Here is an 18,636-nt window from a genome sequence, read left to right on the forward strand (position 1 = left end):
CTTCCTAGCGGGTGGAGCAAGGGGCTGCGCCACATAAAATGTCAGAGCCTCCGGTTTCTAGCTGAGGGTCGTTTCCTGCCTCCACTAGTTCGGGGACCGGTCTCCCCCTTTGGCCTGACCCCTCCACGCAGGTGGATTCGGGCGTGCGGTGGCGACTTGCCCGTCCGCACCCCTGGGATCCCTTCATTCCTCGTTCCTGGAGCCTTCTCCGCTCCTCTTCCTTCCTTCTCCCTCTTGCAGGCCTGGGCCTCTGTTACTAGGCCCGCCTCCGGAGCAGAGCTCATGCAGAGCCCCTGCTCCCTGCCACTTCTGCTCAGACTTCTCTGCACTGAACTAAGATGGTGCCCACCTTTTATACTCCCTTCTCAATGCACCCAGGAACTGCTTCCTCCCTGCTCCTGCACTGCAGGGTTCCCCTTCCTCAGTGTTCCCTCCCCCCACTCCAGCCAGGGACAGGGACTGTCGTGCCCATCTCAGGGGCATATTGGTCGCCCTGCCCCACGGCAATGTGGTATAATGCATGCAGGTGTCGGGTCCTGATCCACACTCCATCCTTATCTGAGAGTGAGATATCACACCTCTGGGTGAGGTGCAATACGTCTGTAGCAACCGAGCCCTCGGTGCTACAGTTCCATTTATCTTCAGCCTAGGTGACGTATTGTGATACAGGGCCGTGATTTTGGCTATAAAAGGGTCCCCTAGACCCCTACCCCAAGCTTTTTAAGAGAATCATATATGGCGTGCCAGGAGACTCTATGGAATGCTTTCTCAGCATCCAACGAGAGTATCTACTTACAAATTTTTAACTGCATCTAGCCCAGGAAATACTTTGTGCCTAGTAGCAGTGTCTGCTAGTCAGCGGATTATCCCGGCTGTTAAGCAAGCTACACCACCTGTAGTTTGGACACTTAATTTTTTCAAAGGAAATGCTTCGGGACCACGGGATACTTAGTGAAGAGCATCAGGAGGCACCCCAAGGCATAGGGGCTGGGACTGGCACTAGGATGCCTTGCGGTGGACAGCCGAGCTCGATCCTTATAAAAGCTTTTTAACTGCAGCAGCTTTAGTGGACGCTACTGGAGCTGGAATTACGCGGCTGCTGGCATGAGACTTGCCCTCCAATAGATCCTTGTAAATGGATTTAAAGTGTATTCATTCAAATTAGAGGGACAATTTAAATTAAAAAGCTTAGAGCTGCCTCCACCACAGGGGGGCTCTCTCGACCCACCAGCGGACAGGCACCAGTATTGGGAGAGGGGGGCTGGCCGTCAGGGTTCACCGCGGCTCTGGCACAAACCCGGCGACACGGAGGTGGCACGGGCAGGAGCGGACTGGCCGTCTCGGCTTCTCACTTTTTGGATTTTAGAAGGGCATGACATGCCTATATCTGTGTCTCCCCCTCCTTTTACTCCTCCACCTCTTTTCTTTTCGCATGACTATATGTACTTGTCACTTTTCCATGTGTTAGTTGTGTCTTCTGAGCAGTTTGTCAGCTTTTGGACACCTTTGAAGGTGTTTTCTATGTGTTTCTATGTGTTTTTGTTTGCCTGCCATTGGTTTTAACGGTGTTCGAAGGTGTTCGACGAACAGTTCGACGAACAGTTCGGCGAACACACGGGTGTTCGACGAACCGAACCGAACTCGAACACTACGGGGGTGGCTCAAAACTACTCAATACAACGCCTGGGCATGCTCCTGATGAGGTTGCAGATGGTCTCCTGTGGGATCTCCTCCGAGACCTGGACTAAAGCATCCGCCAACTCCTAGACAGTCTGTGGTGCAATGTAACATTGGTGGATGGAGTGAGACATGATGTCCCAGATGTGCTCAATCGGATTGAGGTCTGAGGAACGGGCGGGCAGCCCAAAGCTTCAATGCCTTCATCTTGCAGGAACTGCTGACACACTCCAGCCACATGAGGTCTGGCATTGTCCTGCATTAGGAGGAACCCATGGTCAACCGCACCAGCATATGGTCTCACAAGGGGTCTGAGGATCTCATCTCGGTAACTAATGGCAGTCAGGCTACCTCTGGCGAGAACATGGAGGGCTGTGTGGCTCTCCAAAGAAATGCCACCCCATGCCATTACTGACCCACTGCCAAAGCGGTCATGCTGAAGGATGTTGCAGGCAGCAGATCGCTCTCCACAGCGTCTCCAGACTCTGTCACGTCTGTCACATGTGCTTAGTGTTAACCTGCTTTCATCTGTGAAGAGCACAAGGCGCCAGTGATGACTTTGCCAATCCTGGTGTTCTGTGGCAAATGCCAAGCGTCCTACACGGTGTTGGGCTGTGAGCAAAACCCCCATCTGTGGACGTTGGGCCCTCATACCACCTTCATGGAGTCAGTTTCTAACTGTTTGTGCAGACACATGCACATTTGTGGACTGCTGGAGGTCATTTTGCAGGGCTCTGGCAGTGTTCCTCCTCTTACACCTTGCAGAAAGGTTGAGGTAGCGGTCATGGTGCTGGGTTGTTGCCATCCTGCGGCCCCCTCCATGTCTCCTGTTGTACTGGCCTATCTCCTGGTAGCGCCTCCAGCCTCTGGACACTAAGCTGACAGACTCAACAAACCTTACCACAGCTCGCATAGATGTGCCATCCTGGATAGACTGCACTACCTGAGCAACTTCTGTGGGTTATAGAGTCCATCTCATGCTACCACGAGTGTGAAAGCACAACCAACATTCAAAAGTGACCAAAACATCAGCCAGAAAGCATTGGTACTGAGATGTGGTTTGTGGTCCCCACCTGCAGAACCACTCCTTTATTGAGGGTGTCTTGATTAGAGATGAGCGTTGTTCTACTCGAACTGTTCGCCAATCTCAAATTCGAGCTGTTTTGGGCGGTGTTCGAGCCGGTCGGCGAACACGAACAATTTGAGAAAAATTCGGCTGTTCGAGGTTATGTTCGATAACTGTTTGTGCACCAAAATCATAACTGGATTTTTTCTCAGTAATGATGAAAATTAATGTTAATACGCAGTTTGAGTGTACAGCGGGGCGGGGGGAGGGGCAGGGGATGGATCTCTGCAGGAACAATGAAGAACTCCATTTTTTTTTCTCTTTCCCGCATTTGCAGTGGGGAGGTGCAATCTGTCAGCCTATCAGCAGCGCACACACGGAGCGAAGTGCTTTTTTTCACACAAGCAAGGGCATGTGTGATTGGCAGTGTATGTCACATGTCCTTGCCCTATAAGACCAAGCCATTTTCCCCGTCGCCACCATTTTCTCACTGCTGCAGCTGCGTGTTAGACGGCACCGCTGTTGCTGTGTGCGCTATACCTTGTTAATTTCAAGCCAATTTTCGCACAAATATACAGATAGCTTGGGAGTAGGGAATAGTTGTGATTGCAGTGCTTTTAAGGACTAGGTTACAGCATTTCCTACGACTTTTATCAGGCAGGTCTGTGCTCTTAAATAGATAGATTGTGGGAGTAAAGACTAATTGTAATTGGAGTCCTTTTCAGGACTAGGTTACATCAGTTCCTATCAGTTTTTGCCAGGCAGGTCTGTGCCAGTGCTGTGCAAGTTTTTTTCACAGCATTTGGCTGAATCTAGCAAAGCTAATCCTTTTTGGCCTATTGCAGAGTGTGTTAGTCAGTGGAGTAGCCTATCTGTGTTGCAAGATATACCACCTGTGTATAGAATACCAATTTTTTTACTGCACCTAGTGAAGCAAAATCTTTTGGGCATAGCATCATTCTATTAGTCCATCTATACTGACCTCCATCAGGTTGCAAACTGAATATAATTTTTTTTCTGCATCTAGCTCTGAAAAAATATTTGGGCTTCTAGCGGTGTGTGGGACTTGGTCTATTAGTCCATCTATACTGACCTCCATCAGGTTGCAAATTAAAAATAATTTTTTTCTGCATCTAGCTCTGAAAAAATATTTGGGCTTCTAGCAGTGTGTGGGACTTGGTCTATTAGTCCATCTATACTGACCTCCATCAGGTTGCAAATTAAAAATAATTTTTTTCTGCATCTAGCTCTGAAAAAATATTTGGGCTTCTAGCAGTGTGTGGGACTTGGTCTATTAGTCCATCTATACTGACCTCCATCAGGTTGCAAATTAAAAATAATTTTTTTCTTCATTTATCTCTGAAAAAATATTTGGGCTTCTAGCAGCGTGTGGGACTTGTTCTATTCGTCCATCTATACTGACCTCCATCAGGTTGCAAATTAAAAATATTTTTTTTCTGCATCTAGCTCTGAAAAAATATTTGGGCTTCTAGCAGTGTGTGGGACTTGGTCTATTAGTCCATCTATACTGACCTCCATCAGGTTGCAAATTAAAAATAATTTTTTTCTGCATCTAGCTCTGAAAAAATATTTGGGCTTCTAGCAGTGTGTGGGACTTGGTCTATTTGTCCATCTATACTGACCTCCATCAGGTTGCAAATTAAAAATAATGTTTTTCTTCATTTATCTCTGAAAAAATATTTGGGCTTCTAGCAGTGTGTGGGACTTGGTCTATTAGTCCATCTATACTGACCTCCATCAGGTTGCAAATTAAAAATAATTTTTTTCTTCATTTATCTCTGAAAAAATATTTGGGCTTCTAGCAGCGTGTGGGACTTGTTCTATTAGTCCATCTATACTGACCTCCATCAGGTTGCAAATTAAAAATAATTTTTTTCTGCATCTAGCTCTGAAAAAATATTTGGGCTTCTAGCAGTGTGTGGGACTTGGTCTATTAGTCCATCTATACTGACCTCCATCAGGTTGCAAATTAAAAATAATTTTTTTCTGCATCTAGCTCTGAAAAAATATTTGGGCTTCTAGCGGTGTGTGGGACTTGGTCTATTAGTCCATCTATACTGACCTCCATCAGGTTGCAAATTAAAAATTATTTTTTTCTGCATCTAGCTCTGAAAAAATATTTGGGCTTCTAGCAGTGTGTGGGACTTGGTCTATTAGTCCATCTATACTGACCTCCATCAGGTTGCAAATTAAAAATAATTTTTTTCTGCATCTAGCTCTGAAAAAATATTTGGGCTTCTAGCAGTGTGTGGGACTTGGTCTATTAGTCCATCTATACTGACCTCCATCAGGTTGCAAATTAAAAATAATTTTTTTCTTCATTTATCTCTGAAAAAATATTTGGGCTTCTAGCAGCGTGTGGGACTTGTTCTATTAGTCCATCTATACTGACCTCCATCAGGTTGCAAATTAAAAATAATTTTTTTCTGCATCTAGCCCAGCCAATAGTTTTGGCCTAATACCACAGTTTGGCCACTCAGCTCTGCTCGGTTACCATCCATTGTTTTTTTGTGCAAACAACTCCAGAGTTGTGAATTAGTTAACCACCAAAATGAGTGGAAAAAGGCCTGCTGCTGGTGGAAAGGGGAATAGGCGTGTTGGGAAGGGGAAAAAAGGTTGTGTCCGTGGGGTAGGTGCAGAAGAAAGACCATCTTCCAGCCAAACTAAAATGTCTACTTCTTTTAGCGGACAATGTGATAAGATCCCTTTCTTACGGCCACGCCAATCGCTACAAATTCCAGATGAGGCACAAAAACAGCAGGTGCTTCAACGGATATCAAGTGCTCCTTTAAGTGGGCTCTCCTCCACATCAACTTCAACATCACAAATACTCCAGTCCTCAAAGGTGTCACCCAAATCGCACTTGCTTCCTCACAGCTCCCAAATCTCCAGCTGCCCGTCTGAGTATGAGGTAGAACAGATGGTTGAGTCTGCAGAGCTGTTTACTCATACTATAGCCTGGGAATCAGAGGTCGACTCTAGCGCTTCTGTGAATCCAGACGAGGAAATGATCTGCACTGATGCCCAGAATCTTTATGAGTCGGATCCAGGACCAGACGCAGAAGGTTCTGACCATAATGTAGACCCTCATTCCCAAACTGTAACTCCTGTTGGTGGAGACAATGAGGAAGACGATGATAAGACTCAAATACCTGATTGGAGCGACAACTTTAGTTTTTTGTCAGGGCAGGAACAGGTTGGCTCTGAGGACGACGGGTGTGATAACGCACAGGGTGATGATGATGAGGTCGGAGATCCCACTTACTGTCAACCCACAGTCAGCCAAGAGATGAGGTCAGCAGAGGAGGTGGAGGAAGATGCTAGTGACGACGAGGTCAGGTTGCGCCTTCCTGGACAGAGACGTAGTACTGGAAGCACGTCAACAACTGCATCCTCAAACACAACTCTGCCTCTCACCACAAGTCGTGGTGGCTCTTCAGGTCGCATGGGTGCTAAGCCTTGCATAGCCTGGGCATTTTTTCAGATCGATAAAGATGACCCAACTCGTGTTATCTGTAACATTTGTCAGCAAAAGCTAAGTAGAGGCCAAAAAATACATAGTTTGAGTACTTCATGCATGAACCGGCACATGGACATGAAGCATAAGTTGCAGTGGGAAGCTCAGTGTGCTACAATGCGGCCTAGCCGGCCGGGCCAATCACCGTCTGCCATATCTTGTGCATCCGCGGCCTCTTCATCCTCTGTGACTGGGGGGACAGCAGTCACACCTGTTTTGGGGCGCAGACCTGCCACCTCTTTACCCGCAACAGCCAGCGTGATTGGCAGGTCATCATTTTCTTTGGAGGTGGTAACACCAGCTGGTGTTGAGCGCTGTCCGACATCGATAGAACCACCTTTGGATCAAGGCAACCTAACATGTCCGCCTGCATCTTCCTCACAGACCGGCAGTTTGCCGGGGACACCCTTATCAACCCCGTCTAAGCACAATAGCCAGCCCTCGGTCCCTCAGATGTGGACAAGTAAAAGACCATTTCCTCCTAGCCATGAGAAAGCTAAGAGGTTGAATTTCACCATCTGCAAGCTCTTGGCTACAGAAATGCTGCCTTTCCGCCTGATGGACACAGAGGATTTTCGAGACCTTATGTCCGTCGCAGTGCCCCAGTACCAGATGCCCAGTCGGCACTACTTCTCAAAGAAAGGTGTGCCTGCGCTCCACCAGCATGTCGCACACAACATCACCGCTTCTTTGAGAAACTCTGTGTGTGACAGGGTGCATTTCACCACAGACACTTGGACGAGTAGGCATGGACAGGGGCGTTACATGTCGCTGACTGGGCACTGGGTAACTATGGTGACAGCAGGACAAGGGGCTGCTGTCCAAGTCTTGCCGTCCCCACGAGTTGTGCGTCAATCCTCTTTATGTCAAAGTTCCTCCACTGCTTCTGCCTCCTCAACCTCCTCTCGGTCTTCCACCAGCACCCAAAGCCTGTCTGGTCATGCCACAAGCTTTCTAACTGCGCAGAAGGGATCCTGCACACCTCCTTACTATGCTGGCAGTAGGGCTCAACGTCATCAGGCGGTTTTTACATTGAAATGTCTGGGAAATGTGAGTCACACAGCTGAGGAGTTGTGGTCAGCTCTGGAGAACCAATTTCATGAATGGTTGTCTCCACTGGACCTGAAACCAGGGAAGGCCATGTGCGACAATGCTGCAAACCTGGGTGCGGCCCTTCGCCGGGGCAATGTCACACACGTGCCTTGTATGGCTCACGTGTTGAACCTGGTTGTCCAGCAATTTTTAGCCCACTATCCCAGACTAGATGGCCTTCTGCAGAGGGCACGGTCGCTGTGTGCTCACTTCCGCCGTTCGCATCCCGCAGCTCAGCGACTTACATCTCTACAGAAGTCGTTGGGCCTGCCACTTCACCGGCTAAAATACGATGTGCCTACCCGGTGGAATTCAACTCTGCACATGTTGCAGCAACTGTGGCAGCACCGACAAGCCCTGGTGCAATATGTTCTGACGTATAGCCTGGGCCAACGAGATTCAGAGGTGGGGCAAATCACGCTGGAGGAGTGGTCTCAGATCAGGAACCTATGCACCCTTCTGCACAGTTTTGAAATGGCGACGAAGATGTTTAGTGCTGACGATGCCATTATCAGCATGACTATTCCGGTGATTTACATGCTGGAGCACATGTTAAACAGAATTCGGAGTCAGGTGGTGGCACAAGAGGAGGTGGAGGAAGTAGAGGAGGAGGAGTTGTATGCGGAAGGGCTAACATCTGCAAGGTCCAGACGGTCGGCAGCACCAAGGCGGCAGGCATGTGAGGGTGGGGGAGATGGTTTTACCAGGGCGCATGGTAGCAGCCAAACTAGTGAGGAAGGTGCAGGAGCCCCGGAAGAAGTGGAGGACGAACTGATGGAAGACTCATCAGATGAGGGAGACCTTGATCACATTTCTGTTGTGCGAGGTTGGGGGGAGAGGACAGAGGAAGGAAGCATGATTGTTACCTCGCCACCAACACAACAGGGACTTGGTGCTCCTGGATGCGCAACACACATGAGTGCCTTCTTGCTGCACTACCTGCAACATGACCCTCGAATTGTGAGAATTAGAAATAATCCTGACTACTGGGTTGCCACACTGTTAGATCCCCGGTACAAAAGTAAATTTGCAGAAATTATTCCTGCCATAGAAAGGGATGCACGCATGCAGGAGTATCAGCAGAGACTGTTGCAGAATCTTACATGTGCTTTTCCACAAAATACCAGTGGTGCACGTAGTGAATCTCACAGTTCCAACTTGCCAACCGTGGGACCGTCAAGTGTTCAGCACTCAAACCGTAACAGAACCACAGTATCTGCTGGTAACATCAATTTTGCGGAATCATTTCACCACTTTTTTAGCCCATCCTTTGCAAGGCCACAGGAGACAAGAAGTCTGACATATAGTCAACGCCTAGAGACGATGGTACAGGAGTATCTCCAAGTAAACATTGAAGCCACGACTGTGTCACTGGACCCTTGCTCTTTTTGGGCTTCCAATCTGGATAAATGGCCGGAGCTAGCCACTTACGCCTTGGAGATCTTGTCATGCCCCGCAGCCAGCGTTCTGTCTGAACGTGTGTTCAGCGCTGCTGGTGGTGTGCTGACAGATAAGCGCACGCGGCTCTCCACTGATAATGTAGACAGACTCACGTTCATAAAGATGAACAAATCATGGATCCGAAACGACTTTTCTACCCCTGTGTCATCCTGGGGAGAGTAAAAGCTTGATGATTGGTTAAAATCACCCTACCAACCGTTTTAAGCTTTCAAATTACTAATCATGTTTATCTGTATCTTGACTGGAAAATAATTTGGGCTTTGTAGCAGTGTGCAGCACTGATCCTATTAGGCCAACTATAATAAGCTTCACCAGATTTAAAATTAAAAATAATTTTTAGCTGCATCTAGCCCGGAAAATAATTTTGGGGCTCCGAGATGCGCAAGACACATAAGTGCCTTCTTGCTGCACTACCTGCAGCATGACCCTCATATTGTCAGAATTCGAAGTAATCATGACTATTGGGTTGCCACACTCTTAGATCCCCCAAACTTTTCAATGAACCTTTTCATTTTAATAAAGACCAAAAAAATGGTCATTTTTGAAATTATAAGCATTAGCAGGTTGTTAGAAACTGAAATCAAACAGTTTTCAACTCAAAACTTTATTCTAGGTGATGTTACATTTTCACATAGGACCCCTTGTTCGAAAGGAGCTTCTGAACTCTCTCGTCCATTGAATTTGTCAGGTTTTGGATGGTTTCTGCTTCAATTGTTTTGCATGAGGACAGAATACCCTCCCAGAGCTGTTGCTTAGATGTGAACTGCCTCCCGCCATCATAGACACTCCTTTTAATGATGCTCCAAAGGTTCTGAATGGGGTAGAGGTCAGGGGAGCATGGGGGTCACACCATAAGTTTGTCCCCTTTTATGCCCATATCAGCCAGAGATGCAGATGTTTTATGTGCAGCATGAGATGGTGCATTATCATGCAGAAAAATGATCTTGCTGTGAAATACACGGTTCTTCTTCTTGAACCATGGCAGGAAGTGCTGTTTGAGAAAATCCACATACATTATGGAGTTCATCTTTAGCGCCTTCAGGGATCCTAAAGGGGCCGACAATCTCTCTCCCCATGATTCCAGCCCAAAACATTACTCCACCTCCTCCTTGTTGGCGCTGTAGCCGTGTTTGCGTGGGGTGTCCATCAACCAGCCATCCTCCACTCCATTCATCTGGACCATCGAGCGCTGCACGGCACTCATCCGTGAACAAAACAGTTTTGAAATCAGTCTTCATGTAATGTTTGGCCCACTGGAGCCGTTTCTGCTTGTGTGAAGTGGATAGAGGAGGTCGACAGGATGGCATATGCACAGCTGCAAACCTCTGAAGGACCCTGCATCTTGTTGTTCGGGGGACGTTGGAGGCACAAGCAGCTTCAAAAACTTGTCTGCTGCTATGACAAGGCTTTTTTGCCGCTGCTGTTTCAACCTGACGTAATTGCCTGTAGGAAAGAGTCCTCAATTTGCCCTTATCAGCACGCACACGTGTGTACTGTGAATCAGCTACATACTTCTTGATTGCCAAGACACTTCATCCTGATCATCGCACAATGTTGATTGTAGTCATGCCTTGACCTAAACACTCCACAATTTGTTGCTTCTCAGCAGCCGACACATCCTTTTTCTTTCCCATTTTGGCAGAAAATGTAGGCTGCTTAATAATGTGAGAGAGCCTTCTTAAGTAGTCTTGCCTTTCATTGGACACACCTGCCAAACTAATTAGCACAGGTGTCTGCAATTGCTTACAGTGATATAAAGAGCCCTGACACACATCACCATCAATGAGTTTAACTGACAAACAAACAAATTCTTCCCTTATCACTCCTAAACACTTTTTGCATAATAATTTGGAACGCGGTGTACATGTGCTTTTCCACAAAACACCAGTGGTTCACGTAGTGAATCTTACAGTTCTAACTTGCCAACCGTGGTCTGTATGGAATTGTTCAATAAAGGGCCCAAAATTAAGATAACATAGATGGGAGAGGTCTCTATGAATAGGAATTCCTAAGTATTTGATACCCTGTGAGGGCCAGGCAAAGGGAAAGTTGGACTGGATGGAATCCTATATGGATTTAGGGAGGGAGACATCGAGAGCCTCAGACTTCGCTGCATTGATTTTAAAATTTTACCATGTAACAAAGTGATCTATTTCAGCCATAACAGCAGGGATGGATATATGTGATTGAGTGATATATACTAGGACATCATCAGCAAATAGAGAGCACTTGTACTCGGTGCCTCCCACCTCAATCCACCTAATATTGGGGTTATGGCGAATTGATGAGAGCAGGTGCTCCGTCACTAGGATGTATTAGAGAGGGGACAGAGGACATCCCTGCCTTGTCCCATTGGTGATTGTGAAAGGTGATGAAAATGTTCTGACGCACCCCCTGGGCCTTGGGACACCCGGAGCCGGACCCTTTTTGGTGGATGCTGGTGGTTGTAGTCTTCGTGGCGGCGATCCGGTTCCGTGGCTCAGGGCGGTCAAACCAGTGGCGGAACTATTTATGTGGTTTTGATGTTTAAATGTCCGACTACGCCACCCGTGGATTGCGGTCAGAGTGAACCGCCGCTACAGGGCAGACCGCTAAGGCTGGTGTTGTGGGTGCAGCAGAGCGTAGCATAACTCCCCACGGGAGGAGTATAGCCTCAGGGCAGTGTATGCGGAGGATGGGGGTGATGGTGCAGGGCAGCAGCAGTAACGACACGGAGTCAGTGATGCAGTTCAGGGCCTTTACTCACAGTTCTTATTATCCAGACCACGTCTGCAGGTAACGGCTGCCCACGTCGTACTGTGCTCACCAGGTGAGGGGCTCAGACAACTCCCAGATAACTTTGGAGCGCTTCACAGGACCCCCTTTGTGTGTCCTTTGTCTGGCCTTTCTTACCAACACTTCTGTCCGGCTGCCTCGGGCCTCCTCTTGGTAAACTTGGCGCCAGTTTCCCTGACCCTATGTGGTGCCTTCCTAGCGGGTGGAGCAAGGGGCTGCGCCACATAAAATGTCAGAGCCTCCGGTTTCTAGCTGAGGGTCGTTTCCTGCCTCCACTAGTTCGGGGACCGGTCTCCCCCTTTGGCCTGACCCCTCCACGCAGGTGGATTCGGGCGTGCGGTGGCGACTCGCCCGTCCGCACCCCTGGGATCCCTTCATTCCTCGTTCCTGGAGCCTTCTCCGCTCCTCTTCCTTCCTTCTCCCTCTTGCAGGCCTGGGCCTCTGTTACTAGGCCCGCCTCTGGAGCAGAGCTCATGCAGAGCCCCTGCTCCCTGCCACTTCTGCTCAGACTTCTCTGCACTGAACTAAGATGGTGCCTACCTTTTATACTCCCTTCTCAATGCACCCAGGAACTGCTTCCTCCCTGCTCCTGCACTGCAGGGTTCCCCTTCCTCAGTGTTCCCTCCCCCCACTCCAGCCAGGGACAGGGACTGTCGTGCCCATCTCAGGGGCATATTGGTCGCCCTGCCCCACGGCAATGTGGTGTAATGCATGCAGGTGTCGGGTCCTGATCCACACTCCATCCTTATCTGAGAGTGAGATATCACACCTCTGGGTGAGGTGCAATACGTCTGTAGCAACCGAGCCCTCGGTGCTACAGTTCCATTTATCTTCAGCCTAGGTGACGTATTGTGATACAGGGCCGTGATTTTGGCTATAAAAGGGTCCCCTAGACCCCTACCCCAAGCTTTTTAAGAGAATCATATATGGCGTGCCAGGAGACTCTATGGAATGCTTTCTCAGCATCCAACGAGAGTATCTACTTACAAATTTTTAACTGCATCTAGCCCAGGAAATACTTTGTGCCTAGTAGCAGTGTCTGCTAGTCAGCGGATTATCCCGGCTGTTAAGCAAGCTACACCACCTGTAGTTTGGACACTTAATTTTTTCAAAGGAAATGCTTCGGGACCACGGGATACTTAGTGAAGAGCATCAGGAGGCACCCCAAGGCATAGGGGCTGGGACTGGCACTAGGATGCCTTGCGGTGGACAGCCGAGCTCGATCCTTATAAAAGCTTTTTAACTGCAGCAGCTTTAGTGGACGCTACTGGAGCTGGAATTACGCGGCTGCTGGCATGAGACTTGCCCTCCAATAGATCCTTGTAAATGGATTTAAAGTGTATTCATTCAAATTAGAGGGACAATTTAAATTAAAAAGCTTAGAGCTGCCTCCACCACAGGGGGGCTCTCTCGACCCACCAGCGGACAGGCACCAGTATTGGGAGAGGGGGGCTGGCCGTCAGGGTTCACCGCGGCTCTGGCACAAACCCGGCGACACGGAGGTGGCACGGGCAGGAGCGGACTGGCCGTCTCGGCTTCTCACTTTTTGGATTTTAGAAGGGCATGACATGCCTATATCTGTGTCTCCCCCTCCTTTTACTCCTCCACCTCTTTTCTTTTCGCATGACTATATGTACTTGTCACTTTTCCATGTGTTAGTTGTGTCTTCTGAGCAGTTTGTCAGCTTTTGGACACCTTTGAAGGTGTTTTCTATGTGTTTCTATGTGTTTTTGTTTGCCTGCCATTGGTTTTAACGGTGTTCGAAGCTGTTCGACGAACAGTTCGACGAACAGTTCGGCGAACACACGGGTGTTCGACGAACCGAACCGAACTCGAACACTACGGGGGTGGCTCAACACTAGTCTTGATAAATAATTTCCATCTATTGTCTATTCAATTTGCACAACAGCATGTGAAATTGATTGTCAATCAGTGTTGCTTCATAAGTGGACAGTTTGATTTCACAGAAGTTTGATTTACTTGGAGTTATATTCTGTTGTTTAAGTGTTCCCTTTATTTTTTTGAGAAGTGTATATATCCATCTGAAATAATATTCCTTCTGAGTACTAATCCAGCTAAATATATTCAGTGATGACAGCAGGAGTTAGGCAGGCAGGGTATGTGACAGACTGCTGTGCATATAGTGCAAGAGGGTCCATCGAACTTCCTGTTAGTATAGGAATTCCACAACCTAAATACAGTGGTGGCCAAAAGTATTGGCAACCCTGCAATTCTGTCAGATAATACTCAGTTTCTTCCTGAAAATGATTGCAATCACAAATCCTTATTATCTTCATTTAAGTTGTCTTCAATGAAAAAACACAAAAAGAATTGTCCTAAAACCAAATTGGATATAATTCCACACCAAACCTAAAAAAGGGGGTGGACAAAAGTAATGGCACTGTTTGAAAAATCATGTGATGCTTCTCTAATTCATGTAATTAACAGCACCTGTAACTTACCTGTGGCACCTAACAGGTGTTGGCAATAACTAAATCACACTTGCAGCCAGTTAACATGGATTAAAGTTGACTCAACCTCTGTCCTGTGTCCTTGTGTGTACCACATTGAGCATGGAGAAAAGAAAGAAGACCAAAGAACTGTCTGAGGACTTGAGAAACCAAATTTTGAGGAAGCATGAGCAATCTCATGGCTACAAGTCCATCTCCAAAGACCTGAATGTTCCTGTGTCTTCCATGCACAGTGTCATCAAGAAGTTTAAAGCCCATGGCACTGTGGCTAACCTCCCTAGATGTTGATGGAAAAGAAAAATTGACGAGAGATTTCAACGGAAGATTGTGCGGAAGGTGGAAAAAGAACCTCGACTAACATCCAAACAAGTTCAAGCTGCTCTGCAGTCCGAGGATACCACAGTGTCAACCCGTACTATCCGTCGGCGTCTGAATGAAAAGGGACTGTATGGTAGGATACCCAGGAAGACCCCACTTCTTACCCCGAGACATAAAAAAGCCAGGCTGGAGCTTGGCAAAACTTACCTGAGAAAGCCTAAAACGTTTTGGAAGATGTTCTCTGGTCAGATGAGACAAAAGTAGAGCTTTTTGGGAAAAAGCATCAACATAGAGTGTACAGGAAAAAAAAAGAGGCATTCAAAGAAAAGAACATGGTTCCTACAGTCAAACATGGCGGAGGTTCCCTGATGTTTTGGGGCTGCTTTGCTGCCTCTGGCACTGGACTGCTTGACCGTGTGCATGGCATTATGAAGTCTGAAGACTACCAACAAATTTTGCAGCATAATGTAGGGCCCAGTGTGAGAAAGCTGGGTCTCCCTAAGAGGTCATCGGTCTTCCAGCAGGACATTGACCCAAAACACACTTCCAAAAGCACTATAAAATGGTTTGAGAGAAAGCACTGGAGACTTCTAAGGTGGCCAGCAATGAGTCCAGACCTAAATCCCATAGAACACCTGTGGAGAGATCTCAAAAAGGCAGTTTGGAGAAGGCACCCTTCAAATATCAGGGACCTGGAGCAGTTTGCCAAAGAAGAATGGTCTACAATTCCAGCAGAGCATTGTAAGAAACTCATTGATGGTACCGTAAGCGGTTGTTCGCAGTTAGTTTGGCTAAAGGTTGTGCAACCAAGTATTAGGCTGAGGGTGCCGATACTTTTGTCTGGCCTATTATTGGAGTTTTGTGTGAAATGATCCATGATTTGATTTTTGCTTTATTCTCTTTTGTGTTTTTTCCTTGCAAGCAAATTAAATGAAGATAATAATACCAAACAATTTGTGATTGCAATCATTTTCAGGAAGAAACTGAGTATTATCTGACAGGGGTGCCAATGCTTTTGGCCACCACTATATATATATATATATATATATATATATATATATATATATATATATATATACAGTGCATACATATATATATATATATATATATATATATATATATATATATATATATATATATATATATACAGGGTGGGCCATTTATATGGATACACCTAAATTAAAAGGGAAGGGTTGGTGATATCAATTTTCTGTTTGTGGCACATTACTATATGGGAGATGCTGCTGAGCTAGGGACAGAAGTGGCATTGTAATAGTTAGATATAGGTATTCTAAAGCAAGATATATATCCATCTGAACTAACACTCCTTCTAAGTACTAATCCAGCTGCATATATTCAGTGGTGATAGCAGGAGTAAGGCAGGCAGGGTTTGAGGCAGTGTATGCAGCACAAGAGGGTCAATTGCACATTCTGTCTGCTCCTGCTGTTACAGATATCCGTAGACTTAGCCCCAGAAATCAGGGGCCAGGGCAAATTTTATTTTATCTTAATCCTCATTATTTGATTAAAAAGCAATCCAGAGTACACAATTTTTCTGCTCCATTTGCTTGTTAGCACTGCAGAATGCAGCCAAATCTTTTCCATCATCCGACGTGATCCCATATTACAGCAATAAAAATCCACAAATTTGTAGTGAACGTGGAAAATATTGTACTCCATTTAGAGTTTGTAGCAGTGTGTCAGTGAAGCTATTCACACGTGGTCGCTGTGATGAATAGGAAACTACAGGGCCGCAATTTAAAACCGTGGGTGTCTGTCAGACGTATCACATATCACTGCGGTACAAATCCAGCCATTTTTGGGCTTTATTTAGAGTTTGCAGCAATGTGTCAGTGAAGCTATTCACAAGTGTTCTCTGGCAATAATAGGAAACTACAGGGCCGCTATTTAAAACTGTGGGTGTCCGTCAGACGTATCACATATAACTGTGGTACAAAATCCAACCATTTCTGTCCTCCATTTAGAGTTTGTAGCAGGTTGTTAGGGAAGATATTTACACATGGTTACTGTGACAAATAGGAAACTACAGGGTCGCTATTTAAAACCGTGGGTGTCCATGAGAGGTATCACATATAACTGCGATACAAATCCAGCCATTTCTGTCCTCCATTTAGAGTTAGTAGCAATGTGTCAGTGAAGCTATTCACACATGGTCACTGTGACAAATAAGAAATTACAGGGCCTCTATTAAAAACTGTGGGTGTCCTTTAGACTTATCACATATAACTAAGGTACAAATCCAACCATTTTTGTCCTCCATTTAGAGTTTGTAGCAGTTTGTCAGTGAAGCTATTCACACTTGGTTGCTGTGACAAATAGGAAACTAAAGGACCACTTTTTTGAACCATGGGTGTCCATCAGACATACATTATCACATAAAACTGCGGTACAAATACAGCCTTTTCTGTCCTCCATTTATAGTTTGTAGCAGTGTGTCAGTGAAGCTATTCACAGAAGGTCAATGTGACAAATAGGAAACTACAGGGCCGCCATCTAAAACCGAGGGTGTCCGTCAGACATATCTCACATTACTACCGTACAAATCGAGCCATTTCTGTCCTCCATTTAGAGTTTGTAGCAACGTGTCATACGTGGTCACTGTGACAAATAGGAAACTACAGGGCCAATATTTAAAACCGTGGGTGTCTGTCAGACGTATCACATATGAAAACAGTACAAATCCAGTAATTTCACACGTGGTCGCTGTAATAAATAGGAACCTAGAGGGCCGCTATTTAAAACCATGGGTGTCCATCAAGTGTATCACATATAACTGCGAAACAAATTCAGCCATTTCTGTCCTTCATTTAGAGTTTGTAGCAATGTGTCAGTGAAGCTATTCACACATGGTCACTGTGACAAATAGGAAACTACAGGACGACTATTTAAAACCGTGGGTGTCCATCAGACGTATCACATATATCTGCGGTACAAATCCAGCCATTTATGTCCTCCATTTAGTGTTTGTAGGAGTGTGGCAGTAAAGCTATTCACACATGGCCGATGTGACAAATTGGAAACTACATGACCACTATTTAAAACCGTGGGTGTCCATCAGATGTACAGTATAACATATAACTGCGATACAAATCCTGCCATTTCTGTCCTCCATTTAGAGTTTGTAGCTATGTGTTAGTGAAGCTATTCACAGAAGGTCACTGTGACAAATATTTAAAAGCGTTGGTGTCCATCAAACGTATCACATATAACTGCGATACAAATCCTGCCATTTCTGTCCTCCATTTAGAGTTTGTAGCAATGTGTCAGTGAAGCTATTCACACATGCTCACTGGCAATAATAGGAAACTAGAAGGCCGCCATTTAAAACCGTGGGTGTCTGTCAGATGTATCACATATAACTAAGGTACAAATCCAGCCATTTCTGTCCTCCATTTAAAGTTTGCAGCAGTGTGTCAGTGAAGCTATTCACAGATGGTCACTGTAGCAAATAGGAAACTACAGGGCCGCTATTTAAAACCATGGGTGTCCATCAAACGTATCACATATAACTGCGAAACAAATTCAGCCATTTCTGTCCTTCATTTAGAGTTTGCAGAAATGTGTCAGTGAAGCTATTCACACATGGTCACTGTGACAAATAGGAAACTACAAGACCACTGTTTAAAACCGTGGGTGTCCATAAGACGTATCACATACAGTATATCTGCGGTACAAATCTAGCCATTTATGTCCTCCATTTAGAGTTTGTAGGAATGTGCCAGTGAAGCTATTCACACATGGTTACTGTAACAAATAGGAAACTACAGGGCCGCTATTTAAATCCGTGGGAGTCCATCAGACGTATAACATATAACTGCGATACAAATCCAGTCATTTCTGTCCACCATTTAGAGTTTGTAGCAGTTTGTCAGTGAAGCTATTCACATGTGATCGCTGTGACAAATAGGAAACGACAGGACCACTATTTAAAAGCGTTAGTGTCCATCAAACGTATCACATATAACTGCGATTCAAATCTAGCTATTTCTGTCCTCCATTTATAGTTTGTAGCAATGTGTCAGTGAAGCTATTCACACATGTTCACTGGCAATAATAGGAAACTACAAGGCCACCATTTAAAACCGTGGGTGTCTGTCAGATGTATCACATATAACTAAGGTACAAATCCAGCCATTTCTGTCCTCCATTTAAAGTTTGTAGCAGTGTGTCAGTGAAGCTATTCACAGATGGTCACTGTAGGAAATAGGAAACTATAG

This window comes from Phyllobates terribilis, unplaced genomic scaffold (assembly GCF_046119375.1).
Source record: "Phyllobates terribilis strain yellow unplaced genomic scaffold, ASM4611937v1 Scaffold_3__8_contigs__length_932513732, whole genome shotgun sequence".
NCBI lineage: Eukaryota > Metazoa > Chordata > Amphibia > Anura > Dendrobatidae > Phyllobates > Phyllobates terribilis.